The 15,283-nt window shown below is 38.1% G+C and overlaps 1 long non-coding RNA gene across 1 annotated transcript in view; it reads right to left on the bottom strand.

Annotated features, from left to right (window-relative positions):
* LOC132210684 (uncharacterized) overlaps positions 1-15,283 on the bottom strand; it is a 35,983-nt gene that overhangs the window by 10,627 nt on the left and 10,073 nt on the right. The window lies entirely within an intron of this gene.

Below are 15,283 nucleotides of genomic sequence, written 5' to 3'. Positions count from 1 at the left end.
ACCACTGTCAAACCTCCTCACATCACATGTTGCAATACCCAGAACACAAAAATTACCAGCCCACTTTGGCTTCACTGTAGATTGATAGCATTGACCATGCGATCCCCATTTCAGTTACTAGTCTGTGTTGAGTTTGGCGAACTCATCCACGATGACAATGGTGACAATCCCTAAGTTAAGAGAGAATAAAAGATACAAAGGTAATGTTGTGCGGCAATCTCATCTCCTTATTATCCATTCTTTTGGCAGGATACACTTAATTTGGGCTCTGGCAGAGCCAATCTTTGTAAACAGTTCAACAATAGATACAGAATTAGAAAACCAAACAAAGATAGCTTGGAAAATTAGAGGCAATTCACTCACAATTTTCTGATTTACACTTGCAGTGTTCTAATTTTTTGGTACAGATTGAAGGCTCAGTAGATCTACCCCATATAATTGATCTGTCTTGAATTAACTCTGTCTCTAGCCTGTCTGCTCGTTTCTTACTCTCCAATGCTTTTTGATCATTGCCTCTGCCTTTTTGTTTCTCTTTCATTCTTTCTTATTGGAGAGAGTAACACCTAGCAGGATTTCAAGCCTGTCATATGGGTTTGAGAGCTTATGAAGTCACCTAAAACACTGACAATCCCTGCAGGCAAGTACTCCTATGATGTTGGGAGAAGATATGATGTGATGATTAAACTGTGATGATCCAACTGTGATGATTATCCAGAGCTGTTGGGTCTAACTTCAGACAAAATCACTTGAACATAGTGTGTCTAGTGCCTTTCAAACTGTCGCCCAGCAAGAGTTCGCTTAGGGAAGCAATTAGAGGTCTCCATCATGGAAAAGCTTTGATTTCTAGTAGATGCCTCTTGAGATGTCCAAGTGGATTCCAAGATACCCTCTGAGAAATGAAACAATGATTCAACCTGTGGCACTCACTCTTGCTATAGCTAATGACAGTGGAATTGATTTAATAAAACAAGTGCTGGCTTTGCTGGTGGCACTGACATCCCATTAAAGAACAAAAAATAAACTCATTATTTAACAGTTTTGGGTCATGCACACATCTGCCATTCACACCTACTGTAAACCAGTTACAGTATTTACACCTTGTTCCAGTCAGTTTGTACCACCCACATCTATCCTGCTCCAGCTACTGGTGGCACCATTAGCAATCAGTATTGATTTGTTTATAGACTGTGCCACCCAGAACATTTACGCCAGCACCAACTGATGCCATTCACACTTGCTACCTATCCACAATAATGACATAGATTACCTGTACAGCATCGCTCACAGTCATTACTCATAAATCTGTGCCAGTCATCTTCAGCAGCTTAAAAATTGACATCAAATGTAAAAATACAACTTAATGAGGTACTAAGTTACCCATAGGCTTTTAGAGAAGAATTTATACTGAGGACACTTCCTGAAGGAGAGTAGGGATTTGTCCCGAGTGCTAACATATTTCATTGGGGCAAAATTGGATTAAATAACCGTATATCATGTTTACAGTGTGGCATCTTGAAGTGAACAGAATTACTGTTACACTTCAAAAATCTGAGACACTCCGAGATGATAACAAATGCTAAATAAATGCATGGTTTTTGCTTATGTAAGAATATGTTATGCCTATTTTCCCTTTGCTGAGGGTTGAAAGGGGAGTATGGATTCTGATTATTGACAGGCCACAGGAGACCAATCTTATTTGTATCGTCCAGCTATTCCTAAGCCTCCCTACATGAGTAACATTTTCCAGTTTGTGTATGAACTCTTCACTGCTGAAATCTTCACTTCAATAATTTGAATGGTTTTGAACTCTTATTCCTAAAGCTGTTGAAACTGCATATTACAATTTTCACAATAACAAAAGACTTGAGAAACTATTTTGCATTGTAGCAAATTATTTTTGTACTCTGCTGTACTTTATTCAGATGTATTGTTACTACTGAACCCTGTTTATAAGTTACTTCTTGTATTTGCTGTATCCTGCTTGTCATTCATATGGTCTGTCTGTAATTAAATGTGAGCAGAAAATTCAGTCTGAACAGATTAATTTCCAGTTTTTCAGTCGCATATCTGCAGCTCTGATGAAACAACTTCTTCATGAGTCTTGCCTATACTTGTTCTTTCAGGTCAAATTAGAAGACACAACTGCTTGAGAAAGGGGTTGTCATGAATATGTCACTCAAGTAAAAAATATAGCTGATGTGTGTTGAATTCTGATTAGATCTTACCCTACGCAGATTTAAATTTGTTACTTCAACTTTAAGCAGAGAACTTCACTAAAAAACTTGGAATGAGAAGAGATGAGGAAAAGATATTTTACTCCAGAGAAACACATCCGTGGAATGAATAAAATAGCAAATAAATAAGATAAAATTATCTGTATCAAAAAATCTTTAAAATAACCGGATAGGCCAGTGAATGTTTTATGATGAGAATAGCTTGTTGAATGGGATAAGTTTGAATCGCAAATTCAAAATTACTCTTTATGGTTATGGAAGTACCAGTTTATTTACAGAAGTACTGGGGACAAGAGACTTGCAAACAAAGACTCTCTTAAGTTTGGATTGCCTCTAGTACATCACTGCATCTGTGCCTGACCCAAACGTTCCTTTTCAAACTCTAGCAGAGATTGTGGCAAGCTGCCTCTATGTTACCTTAATGCATGGAAATTGTGACGAATGGAGACGTGGTGCCTCTCTACCAGTTGAAATGATTTTTTTGCCATTTCTAATTGATCTTATTGTCACTGTGGTCTGCAAAGTGATTATAGTCCCGGCGCCCAGTAAAAGGTCCAAACATGTTTACTTTTAGTATAAGAAAGCCAGTGAAGGGAAATAATTACTCTCCAAAGGGCCCTTATCTGCATCATGGCAGCTTACAGAAGTTCCACAGATATTTTCAGAATGTCATTACTTTTTTACTAACTCGCTCCTTTTCCCTTAGAGCAAAATAATGTTGGCCAGCACTGGTAAACTCAACCTCCTCAAGGAAGTGACACGGCCCCAAAAAAGGCTGAGAATTCATAGACAGTACTGAATATAAGTCCATAAAATGTAAAAATGACTAATTAATAAACATTGCCATAGAATGGATTAGTAACTTGCAGTTTAGGTATATCTAGCACCCTTTCACTTCTTTAATTAATAAAACCCCTGAAGTATGTGAAGGCCTGAAGAAGAATAACTGCTCAAGTCACAACATACCTCTATCATTGCCTATCTTCAATGACCTGAGACATATCAGTCAGAACATTTAGACAAACTGAAACTTCCAATATTTGTTTCACAATTGACTGAAAAACATGAGATTAATTTACTGGAGTGCTTATAGCATATGGCATGTTACATGTTTAATAGGAACAAATAAGGTCTTAGTCACACTTTTACAAGCTTAGTTTACAAAAGACCAAGAGGATGTTGGCATTTCTAAGAGCCTTGTTCAATACGATGCAATGTCAAATTATTTGATGTAACTTTCTAATAAAAAGTGATGGAGGTGTTTAGGAATTTTAATAAAAATTTCATTGACTTACACAGAATTCTAACATTTTATTTCATGAGCAACCAAGTATGCAAAATGGTTGACTTTGCAGCGACAATAGAGACAAAAAATATAATTTCAAAGAGTATCTACTCTCACATGCATCTTATTTATTTTATTTCCCTAATACCTACTCAACTACATACATTTTTCACTTAAACCATATTTCTATATTATATTTTGACCAAAAGTCTACTGCCCATTTGTTAACTTTCACCAAGTCCTGTGTAATCACCCCCAATATACCTGTGACCTAAACAATAAATAAAGAATAGTGGATGCTGGAAATATGAAACATAAACAAAAATAGCTGGAGAAACTCAGCAGATCTAGCAGAATCTAAAGAGGCATCACTGGATCTGGAATGTTGACTCCGCTTTCTCTCCACATTGGCCTACATTGGCTTCTTTTCTGATAATACCTTGATTTTAAACTTATTTACGTTTGGTTCTCCCCATAGTCTTGCCCCTTCCACTTCTGTAAAAGGCTATAGCCCTATGGCCTACAGAAATCACTGCACACCTTCAATTCGCATTGTTCCACCAACTGCAGTTATGAATTCAGTTGTCTGGGCCTTGGGCTCCAAATTTTCATTTCAAAACATCTCTGCATCTGCACACCTTTCTCCTCCTTTAAGCCTCTCCTTAAAATCTATTTCACCACTTCTAATACAGCTTTATTTGGCTTAGTGTCAAATTTTAATTCCTTGTGAGGCAAATTGGAATAATTTTACTATGTGAAATGGATTGTATAAAGGCAGCCTGGTGCCATTTTAGGATTGTCCAAATATGAAGAAGATGCCTGTTATAGTACAAGACAAAAGTAACAATGATACTGTAAAGTGATTTTTTCTTCTTGATCACTTATAGGTCCCTCTGTCGTGGTCCTTGTGGTGATCAGTAGCGTTATGCTATATAACATATAATATACTATCAGGACTACCGTAACTGAATAACTCAGATAAAATGCTTTTATTTTGTTTTGCCACTGTTCTAGGGATTGACATTTGTGACTCCATCTAAAAAAACTAGGGGCTGGGTAACAAAGTTCATAATAACATCAACAGCGCAGATTCAATCCCCGTTATTTTCTGCATCCTCACCTTGTTCCAGATAATGCAAAGTGAAGGCAAGTTACCACTGACAAAATCCAACATAAAACAGTTCATGGTAAAACACCAGCAATGAACCATGTTTCTGCTTCCAGGCACAGCACAGAAATAAATCTATTCAGCTATATAAACTGTACCTGAGAATTTTTTACTATAATATGCAGAAAAGTGTTGAATGTACTGGAGGACATAAGCTTAAAATCTTCCAGGTACAGTAGATGATTCACTCTTTCTTATGAAAAAAATTCTTTCTTTAAAACGTTGCATATTCTTGATAATAACATACAGTTTAAGATAGTTACAGCAAATGGGTTTAATAGTAGTAAGGAGATAAAATAAATCTGTAGGGCTTGACAACAGTTATGGGGATGCTAAGATTCTGTAACATTGCACCAAATGGCAACATTGTCGATTCAGCACCGTGGAAATGGTATCATTGATGGTGAATCTCAGGATGTGAAAGCAATGGAAGCTGCTCCATTGATTTGGGAGCACAAGTGAAGTCCAGAGTCTGGTGCTTTTGCAAACAGCTCTAGGTCTAGAATCATTGAAGAGAAAAGTACCATGAGTTTGCTAATATTTATGTGGCAATCCTAGGGTCTGACTACATGTGGAGAAGTGATCTTGTCTGGAGCACTAGGTTGCTTTTGTATTAGATGTGAGAAGGATGTTGGAGTACGAATGTATTGGGGAGATGGTTCCAGTGGATCCAACAGTACTAGATTCCAGTATGGGAAGGACATCCATAGAACTGAACTGGGGATCAGGACAAAGCCTGTTCACATTCTTAAGAGGGATCCTAAAGTCAGGAGGACAACAAGTGTTTGCAACTGGGGACTATGTTCGTGCTGCCAGTCTTTCTGACAATCAGGAATTTTCTACTCTGGTTGCAAACAATCATCTCATGCCCTGACCTGAAGCCAGATTTTAATGTCAGCTTTGTGCTGATACTGCAGTTGCTGCCTCTTTGAATGCACAAGGATTAGTTATTCAATGGACTGAACATTAGTAAATATTTGTTCCTGGTTTCACCAGTGATCAGACACAAAGTTAGCCTTTGTATAGTTTTGATACTGTAGGACAAGGAACTTGTTAACGTTCTTTGGCATTTTCCTGATAACCACTTAAAGCTGTACTAGATTTTCCCTCTGATTATTATTCCTTTTCAGCTCTTAATCTATCCATATCTGTCCAGCTGGCTGCGTTCTCACAGGTACCTCCTTTGTTTTTGTTGGCTCTAGAATGTCACATCTTTGATACTCCATTTGGCCATACCCATAGGCTGAGGTTTTCATGTATGGCCCAAGATCTAGACCCAACTAAAAGAATCTATCTTAGCTTGTAGATTCCCAAAGGAAGTTGTCATTGAATTCACACAATGTTTCAGGCTATGTCAGTTACTTTCAGATCACAGCTTCTTTTAACCATTGTGTGATAAATTTCTTCCAGTTAAATGTGGTAGGATTTGTGACAAAGTTGCCATCCTTTAAATTGCGTCTGCATGACCCAGACAACTGATATAGTAAAGATAATGTTTATCTGCAATACTTGGCTACTAATCTAACAAAATGTGTCATGCAAACATTGAAAAATTAGCTTCAATTCATCTAATGATTTTGACAGAGTAAGGATGAGGTGGGTTTGAGAACAAATGGTATTTCTGCTCTGACCAAACCTTGCCCTGATGGTAATGTTGAAAAGGTGGACAAGTATCGGCGACAGACAGGGCAATGAAAACAAAGGTTGTGACCATGGAGCTCACTGAACTTGTTCTGATGTTCAAGGAGATCAAGACTGAATAGCCAATACCAAACACCATGTTTACAGTGCTAATAAAAGATTAATTAATTTACAATAATTTACCATTGATTAGTAATGCAGTAACTTTAGCAGAGCAGCATTAAACTACAAGCTAACTTATTTGATGTCTATTTAAACCCAATCCTCTTTAAATCTAGCCTCCACTCTCACATAAAGACAGACAGTCCAAAAATATAGTTAAAGGATACATTTTTGAAAAAAGGAAAAAATTGCATAACTGGCCAGAGTACTTAAGCAGTTTCTATGATGCATTGTCTCACCGATACATTGGATTATTTCTTCAGAGATTTTTTGAAGACATTGGTCAATATTGCTTTTTCCATTTCACTCTGAGGAAGGTCAATTAAATTTTTCATTTTCTGAACTTCCAATCGCTGATAATGGAAGGTAAGGCAGAAAGTTTTCAGATCTTCATGTTGTAGCATCAAGCACTGAACTCTTCTACTCAAAGACACCCCAGTTCAAAGACTCTGGGCCCATCCCACTGTTTGATCATCATCTCTCTCAAACTTATTGGTACCAATTCCCAGGTACTGGCATTATTAATGGTCAAACTTTTGCCATCTGGTTAAGCATTCTGCCTCTTTGGATTTGAAGAGTCTGTTAAGCTCTTTGATCAAGAACCACCCTACAATTAACTTCCAGGCCTGGCTGCAGGATCAAATCGCCGGTTATTTGTTGTCTTTATTCAAAAAAAAAGGTTCTGTGGACACTCCAAAGGTCACCTTCAGCTCCCAACTCCAAAACAAAATTAAGATAAAATTAAATAATAAAAGTTTAGTGAGAGCTATAACTGTTTCATATCTCTACTATTTTTGCCATGGTTTCCTCCTTTTATATCCTTGTCTAGCAAAAATGTAATAGTCTTAAATGCAATCAAGTCAGCATTTACTTTTATTTTGTTTGGAGACTGTCCCAGACTCCACAGAATTATAGAGTGGCTACAATAAGAGAGGAGGCATTTGACACATTACATCAATGCCAGCATTCTTCCAGAGTGATTTAGCTCATCCTACATCTCTGCCCTCACCACACATACTGTTTCTCTTCAGGTGCATATTCGATTCTCTTTCGAAAGCCATAATTGAATCTAGCTTCACCACACATTTGGGTAAGGTATTCAATGGGTAGCACTGTGGCCTCACAGTGCCAGGGACCCAGGTTCAATTCAAGCCTTGGGCAACTGCCTGTGTGGAATTTGCACATTCTCCCTGTGTCTGCGTGGGCTTCCTCTGGGAGCTCCAGTTTCCTCCCACAGTCCAAAGATGTGCAGGTTAGCTGGATTGGCTGTGCTGAATTACTGTGGTGTGTAGATTAGGTAGGTTTTAGGGGGATGGGCCTGGGTGGGATGCTCTGAGGTTTGGAGTGGACTTGTTGGGCCAAAGGGCCTGTTTCCACACTGTAGGGATTCTATGATTGCTGATCATAATTGTTTACTGGCAATTGACTCTTTTCCCTTTAACTAAATATTGGAGGCATTTGCTTCTTGGCTCTTTCTTTCTGTCTACTTTGTTTAGACCTTTCATGAAATTGGCCATTTTTATCAAATCTCGTCTAAACCCCTTTCTAAGGAAAGCAAATATAATTTTTACAATCTATCCATGGAACTGAAGTTGCTAAAACTGGAACCGCATGGAATAGTGTAGGTTAGGCGGCTTCAGATTGGTATGTCAGGTCGGCACAACATCGAAGGCCGAAGGGCCTGTACTGTGCTGTAATGTTCTATGTTCTCAAAAAATCTTTCCTTACTGCACTTAATTTTTCATTTCCTTCCTAACTGGACAGAACAGTCTGGTTGAGGCTCAAGTTTGCAAGAGAAACTCTTTTTCTTTACATATTTTTTGGAAAGCCAAGAAGGTTACTTCAGAGTACAATGGGATATTGATCAGATGGGCCAATCAGCTGAGGAATGGCAGATGGAGTTGAATTATGATAAATGTGCGGTGCTGCATTTTGCAAAATCAGGTCCTGGGGAGTGTTGGTGAACAAAGAGACCTTGGGGTGCAGGCTCATTGTTCCTTGAAAGTGGAATTTCAGGTAGACAGGATAGTGAAGAAGGCATTTAGTATGTTGCCTTTATTGGTCAATATATTGAGTATAGGAGCTGGAAGCAGCTGTACAGGACATTAATTCTGGTCTCGCTGCTCTAGCAAGGATATTGTGAAACTTGAAAGGATTCAGAAAAGATTTAGAATGATGTTCCCCGGGTTGGACGCATTGAGCTACAGGAAGAAGCTGATTAGGCTGGGGTTAATTTCCCTGGAGTATTGGAGGCTGAGCGGTGACCTTATACAGGTTTATAAAAGCATGAGGGGCATGGATATGGTGAATAGACAGGGTCTTTTTCATGGGTTTGGGGAATCCAAAATTAGAAGCAATAGGTTTAAGGTGAGAGGAGAAAGATTTAAAAGGGACAACTTTTTCATGCAGAGTTTGGTGTGTAAATTGAATGAGCTACCAGAGGAAGTGGTGGAAGCTGGTACAATGATAATATTTAAAAGGAATCTGGATGGGTAAATGAATAGGAAGGGCTTAGAGGTAAATGGGCCAAATGGGGGCAAAATAGGACTAGATTAATTTAGGATATCTAGCTGGTATGGACGAGTTAGACCAAAGGGTCTATTTCCATTCTGTACAGCTCTGTGACTCAATGGCATGGCTCTGATTTTAGAATTCTGTCCCTGAGTCCAAGGCTCCTTTCTCATAAAATTCCCCTACAAAAAATCTCTTTGGAATTTCACTGTTTCTAACTTCTCACAACTTAAAAATATGCAGAAAACTTCCTCTGCTTGATCCAAAATTGATGATCTGCTACATTTGAACAAATGAATTAGCAGCAGATCTGGACCATTTGGCCTCTCAAGCCTGTTCCTTCATTCAACAAAATTGGGACTGAATTGATCCTGTTTCAGAATTCCCATCTGTCCCAATAACCCTGATACCCAGCCTGAAAATAATCTATCCACCTCTGTCTTAAAAATATTCTGTGGCTCTGCCTCCATCACCTTCTGAAGCAAAGAGTTCCAACGTACCATAATTTTCTGAGAAAAAAAATCTCATCTCTGTCCTGAAAGGACAGCCATCTAGGCAAGCAGCACAGCTAACTGGACTTTTGCTGTTAGTTACAGAGAATGGTGTCAATCCATGCTCACTACATTGTCACCTGAAACTACTACATTCCTTGTTCAAACAGCTTCAGCTCAAACAATCACTGTTGGGCTATATGCCCTGGATCACATTGGTAACCAGGAGCTCCCACATACTGCAGACTTGACACACACCTGAACCAACATCCTGAAGAAGTTTAAATTATTTATTTAAATTGTTCACTACTTATGTTGCCTTTTCCATAAATCATTACCTTTACTATTTGGTATTCTACGTTAAAAAGTTAAGTGTAGAAAACACATTCACCACTTATTAGTGTCTCAGCACACAGCCAGCCCCTTTCCCCGGTAATATATTTTAATCAGTTCCAATGAATCTAGTTCCATCTTTGACTGAATGACACACAGTCTTGATGGTTACATTTTTAGGACTAGTTGCATAATGAGGTTTGCGTTACCTTGAGTTTGACAATCAATCACCCAAATCTTCTGGTAGACAGCAGTGAATGAGTCAACTGAAGTTGCTATTGATTCTCAGGATCTTGAGGAAGTCCCGATGTGCATACGTGCAGTACTTGCATGTGAAGTTTAAACTTCCGATTGCAAGTGTTACCTGGTCCCTGATCAATCCCCACTGACAGTAGGGAAGATGGCTATTTCCTGGGAAGCTTGAGCTGTTTGTCCTAAACTTTTCATGTAGATTTACTTAGAGTTTTTCTGATCAGGTGTAAAGCCTTCTGAGGAATGCAGCTTGATGTAAATCAGCTGGGGTGTCAAAGCATTTCATTATCACTCCAACTCCAAAGAAGAGCAGCCACTGTCAGCAATGTAGACCCCCTGCCAACCAACAATGTTCACCCTCAACCATACTTCTCCCGCCCTACCATTGACCAAAGACTGAACTCAACTGGCTATATTAATAATGTGATACCAAGGGTGTTTTAGAAGCTGGAAATCCTGTAGCAGGTAACTCACCTCCTTACTCCCCAGAGCTTGTCCAGCAGTCTACAAGACCCAATTCAGCAGCATGATGGAGCACTCACTACATACCTGCATGAATGCAGCTCCAACAACAGTCAGGAACCTTGACAACATCCAGATCAGAGCAGCCCGCTTGACTGGCACCACATCCACAAACATTCACACCCTCCACCACTGATGGTCAGTGGCAGCGCTGTATAAGATACACTGCAGAAATTCACCACAGCTCCTTGGACAGCACCTTCCAAACCCATCTAGGGTTGTGTGTAAAAGGGTAATAAGGAAATGATGGCAAGTTTCAAGGTAAGTATAGACCAGATAAACCTTATCAGTAGTAATATTGCAAAGATTAAGTTCTTTGTATGTAGTATGGTTTTCTAGAGTAGTACATACAGAAACAAACGAGGAAATAGGTTAACTTAGATTGTGAATGAAAAAGATAAATTATTAATCTTTATTATGAGTGATTGTAATAAGCTGCTATTTAACATGCCATTTTAAAATGGCCTAGTTCAATCAGAAACCAGGGCTTTAAATTGAAGCAAAGGTAGCTCTGAAACTTTGAGGGGCAAATTAACTACGGTGCAGTGGGAAAATAAGTTAAAATGTGTGAAAATGGATAGCCAATGGCTAAAATTTAAAGGCTAATACATAGTTTACTATAAATTCCTTCAATTAATGCACAAAAACACAGCTCGAAAGGTGTTCTAACCATAGCTAACAAAGGAAATTAAGAATTGCATTAGATCAAAGGAAAATGGATAAAAAGTTATCAAAAAGTAGTAAACTTAAGGATTTCAGAATTTTGTAAGGGAGGATAGATAGAGTTAATGGTAGTTGTCTTTTTCCCAGGATTAGGGATTCTAAGACTAGAGGGGACATTTTTAAGGTGAGAGGAGAGAGATTTACAAAAAGCCATGAGGGACAATTTTTTTTACACGGAGGGTGGTTCGTGAGTGGAATGAACTTCCAAAGGAAGTGGCAGGTGTGGCTACAATTACAATGTTTAAAAGACATTTGAGTAAGTACATGAATAGGAAATGTTTGGAGGGATATGGGCCACGAGCAGGCAGGTGGGACCATTTATTTTGGGATTATGTTTGGCATGGACTTGTTGGACCGAAGGATTTGTTTCCAAGCTGTATGACTCAATGACTAAGCAAAAGATTATGAAAGAGAAAAATAAAAGTAAACTAGTGAGAAACATATTAATGGAGAGTTAAAGTTTAGGGATGTGAAAGGGAAATGATTAACAGATGTGATTGATTGGAACAGAATTGGGACAACTTGTAACCACTGACCCTCCGTGCCACCCAGTTTTAAAACAAAATATCTTAAAAAAATGAAGAAAACAATGAACAGTTAATGAACAAATATACGAAAGTGGATAGAAAGTACATGATCTGATGATACACTAAAGTTAGATTCTAAATGAATGCAGAATGTTGAATGCAGAAGAGGAATCTATCCACTGGAAGAAGTGCTCGAATATAAATGAACATTCAGTGGTCACCTCCCTTTTAAGGAATCGTTATTACACTAAAATATATTTAACTTTTAATTCAGCCTATAATAATGACAGTTGAAGTTGGCAAGACCTTTTAAACTTAACTATCAAAAACCCCTAGGGTTGTGGTCCCTCTGAGATGCTATGAAATATATCTGCAAAAGACTCAACTCTGTGAAAATAGCAAAGGGTTAAACTATCTACATTCACAACAGAGTAGGCAAAGGCAGGATAGGATCACTCCCATCCCTTTATCCTGGGATCACAAAAATCTCACGTGACAGGAGTAAGAGTGTGAATCTCAGAATCAGGAATGAATATCTGTGCCTAAACTAAATAATGTTATTTATACAATTGTTGAAACAAATGAAGTGCCAAGGAACCATTGATCAAACCCCAAAATTATATTTAATTATATGTAGCATTCTGACCTTGCTACCCCTCCACTATTCCATGCCCCTTACCAGTTAATTTTATTACTTGCTTACCCTCGGATTGTTGCGTAAGGATAATATCTAACTGATACCTCTTATATCTATGACACTTGTGCTCACATATGAAGAATCCACACTGACGAAATGTACAGGAGGGTACTGAAACACATCAAAAAAAGACTGCAAAGAAGTCTGCACCTTCAAGATTGGAGGAGCAAAGCTGGAGGAAAAGATAAAGAAATATGCTTAATACATTATTTTGTAACCAGACACATTCATTCGAAAGCTGTTTTCCCCACTTTTCAGAATATATTGTTCTAGGAATGTTGGCTGGTGCCATTGTAGGTGATATTTTCACTTCTCTGCCACCTGCCACCTGACAGACCAAGAGCAGGTACACTCTTATCAAAAACTTAAAACATGGAAATGTACACCAGTGAAGCTCTGCTGGGGCTGACATTACCTACAAAGATTCTAGTTATGCAGAATAAAACTGAGAGTTGATCCCCGCAGACACTATATTGAATATATTTATCCCACCTGTTTTGTGTAATTTATTCTAAATTGACCAGAAGCTGACCTGTTTTTGGGATATATTGTGTAGGGAAAATGAATTGATTCAGTTTTTTAAAATAAAAATCAAGGCAAAATTTCCAGCTGTTATATCCTTTGATAACATGATGAAAGTAATGATTAGGAGCAAGAAAAGCATTTGGACATCCCTTATGCTTACATCAGTGCTATTTAATAATAGATGCTCCATGGGCTTTCTGATAACTGTTTAGCCTGAGGTAATATAGCATATTTACACTCAGCACAAAGCAGCATTCTTGTGTACTGTGGTGCACTTTGCAATCCTATTATCCATCTGCAATGTATGTAAAGGATTTTCCAGTAGAACTTTTAAAGAAAATGCAAACTTTATCAATTTATTTCTAAATTTGAAGCATGCTCTTGATGTTATTCTAAGTTAATATTCCTTTCAACAATTTTTTTGAAGACATATTTAGGTACAGGCAAGACTGCTTAAGCTTGTTCTACCATTATTAAATCATGGCTGGTCTATACCTTAATTGTGCTTAATTGCCTAGAGACTGCCAGAATCCTGAAACGTTTCATATGAAGAAACATATTCTGATATCACCCTCACAAAATCTAACTCTAATTTTATGTCCTTTTATTTTGGTCTTTTACATCAGGAGAAATATTTTCTCTCAAGTTGAACAAATCCTTCATTTATTTCAAAAACTTCAGTTAGTCACCTTCATCTTCAATATTCAAGGAAATACAAATCTAATTTTTGCCATACATCTTCATAAAGTAATCCCTTTATTGTCAGTACCATTCTGGTCAATCCACACTTCACCCCTTCCAAGTTCAGTATGTCTTTCCAGAGTTGTGCCGAAAACTGAATGCAATACTCAAATTGGAGTCTAACTAGAAATTTGTACCTATTATAGCATAACTTTTACCTGTTTATGTTCAGGCCATCTTGATGTATAAGTGAATATTTCATTTGTCTTAATAATATTTTGTTACCATCCACTAGCTTTACATTTCAAATATGTTGTGATTTAAATTTCAGAGGCCCAAAGTGCATATTCTCAAGCTTTCCAACACTTCCACTTGCCTACCCTGCTGCGCACTCACTTAAACTATCTATGCTTCTTTGCAACTTTCTGCTTCTAACTACATTCTTTTCTGTGCCATTTAATTTTTTGTCATGAACTGGCATGCAGTAAACTTTCAGTTTTACCTCTCTATGGTGCGTCTCCAAGATTTTATATTTCAAACAATACGCTTTCATGGCACGATGATCAAACAGGTGACATCCTTGACAGCTGTTTGATCACCTTTTCCTTTATCTGTCAGTTGTGATGAAGTGCCATTGAACTTGAAATGTTAATTCACTTTTTCTCACTACAGATGCTGTCACTCCTGCTGGGTTTCTCCAGCACTTCCCATTTTCTTTTTCAGATTTCCAGCAAGTGCAATTCTTTGATTTTATTTTCTCATATCCTCTCTGGCTTATCATTCATTTTTGGATATACTTCTGTGAAGTGTTTTGGGCCAATGTCGATTACCTTCATAACCTTGTTTCTTGTCTGTCTAGGAGCAATGAATTGTCTGAGCTTTCATAGCAAGTAGAAGGTGATGCAAAGGTGAACAAGGAAAGACTGCTGATGCTTTCACTAAGTAAAGCTTTATCTGGGTTTTCTCCAGCTAGTGTACTAATGATTGTCACGGGGACCAGCTAAACTTTGGCTCAGCCCTAGAGGGGGCAAAAGCAGAAAGCATTGTTGCTGATGTCTGTGCCTTTACTACACACAAAAAAAAGCTGGAAGGAGAGGTCTGTGTGGCACGGTACTTACACAAACTAAGTTTGACACACATAATTGCTTGGAAAAAGGAGTGACTTCAATGTGTTGTCACCTCAAAAGCTGAAGGAAATAAAACTTTGGTATTCCCTTGACCTTCCTTCGATTCTTGCTAGCGAAATGCATCTAAATAACAATGCAACTAATTGGCCCCAATTCAGGACCTTAAGTGTGTAAAACATTAGTGCTGGCACTGATGCCTTCTAGATTTGAATATACCGACAATTGACTATATTCAGAAATGAAGTGTAACCATTTGGGAGAAGTATTGAAGGTGCCTAGGGCATTTTTTGAAATTGGAGTTCTTGTCTTATGTTTCCTGAAGTTAACAGTGCTCACAGAAGAGACTGGAGACAGTAGGAACAAAGTATGGGACACTACTAATAAGAACACAGCGTGGAGCAGGA

The sequence above is a fragment of the Stegostoma tigrinum genome, chromosome 17 (genome assembly GCF_030684315.1).
Source record: "Stegostoma tigrinum isolate sSteTig4 chromosome 17, sSteTig4.hap1, whole genome shotgun sequence".
NCBI lineage: Eukaryota > Metazoa > Chordata > Chondrichthyes > Orectolobiformes > Stegostomatidae > Stegostoma > Stegostoma tigrinum.
Note: the sequence above shows the minus strand (reverse complement) of the source record. Positions and strands in the feature narration are given on the sequence as shown.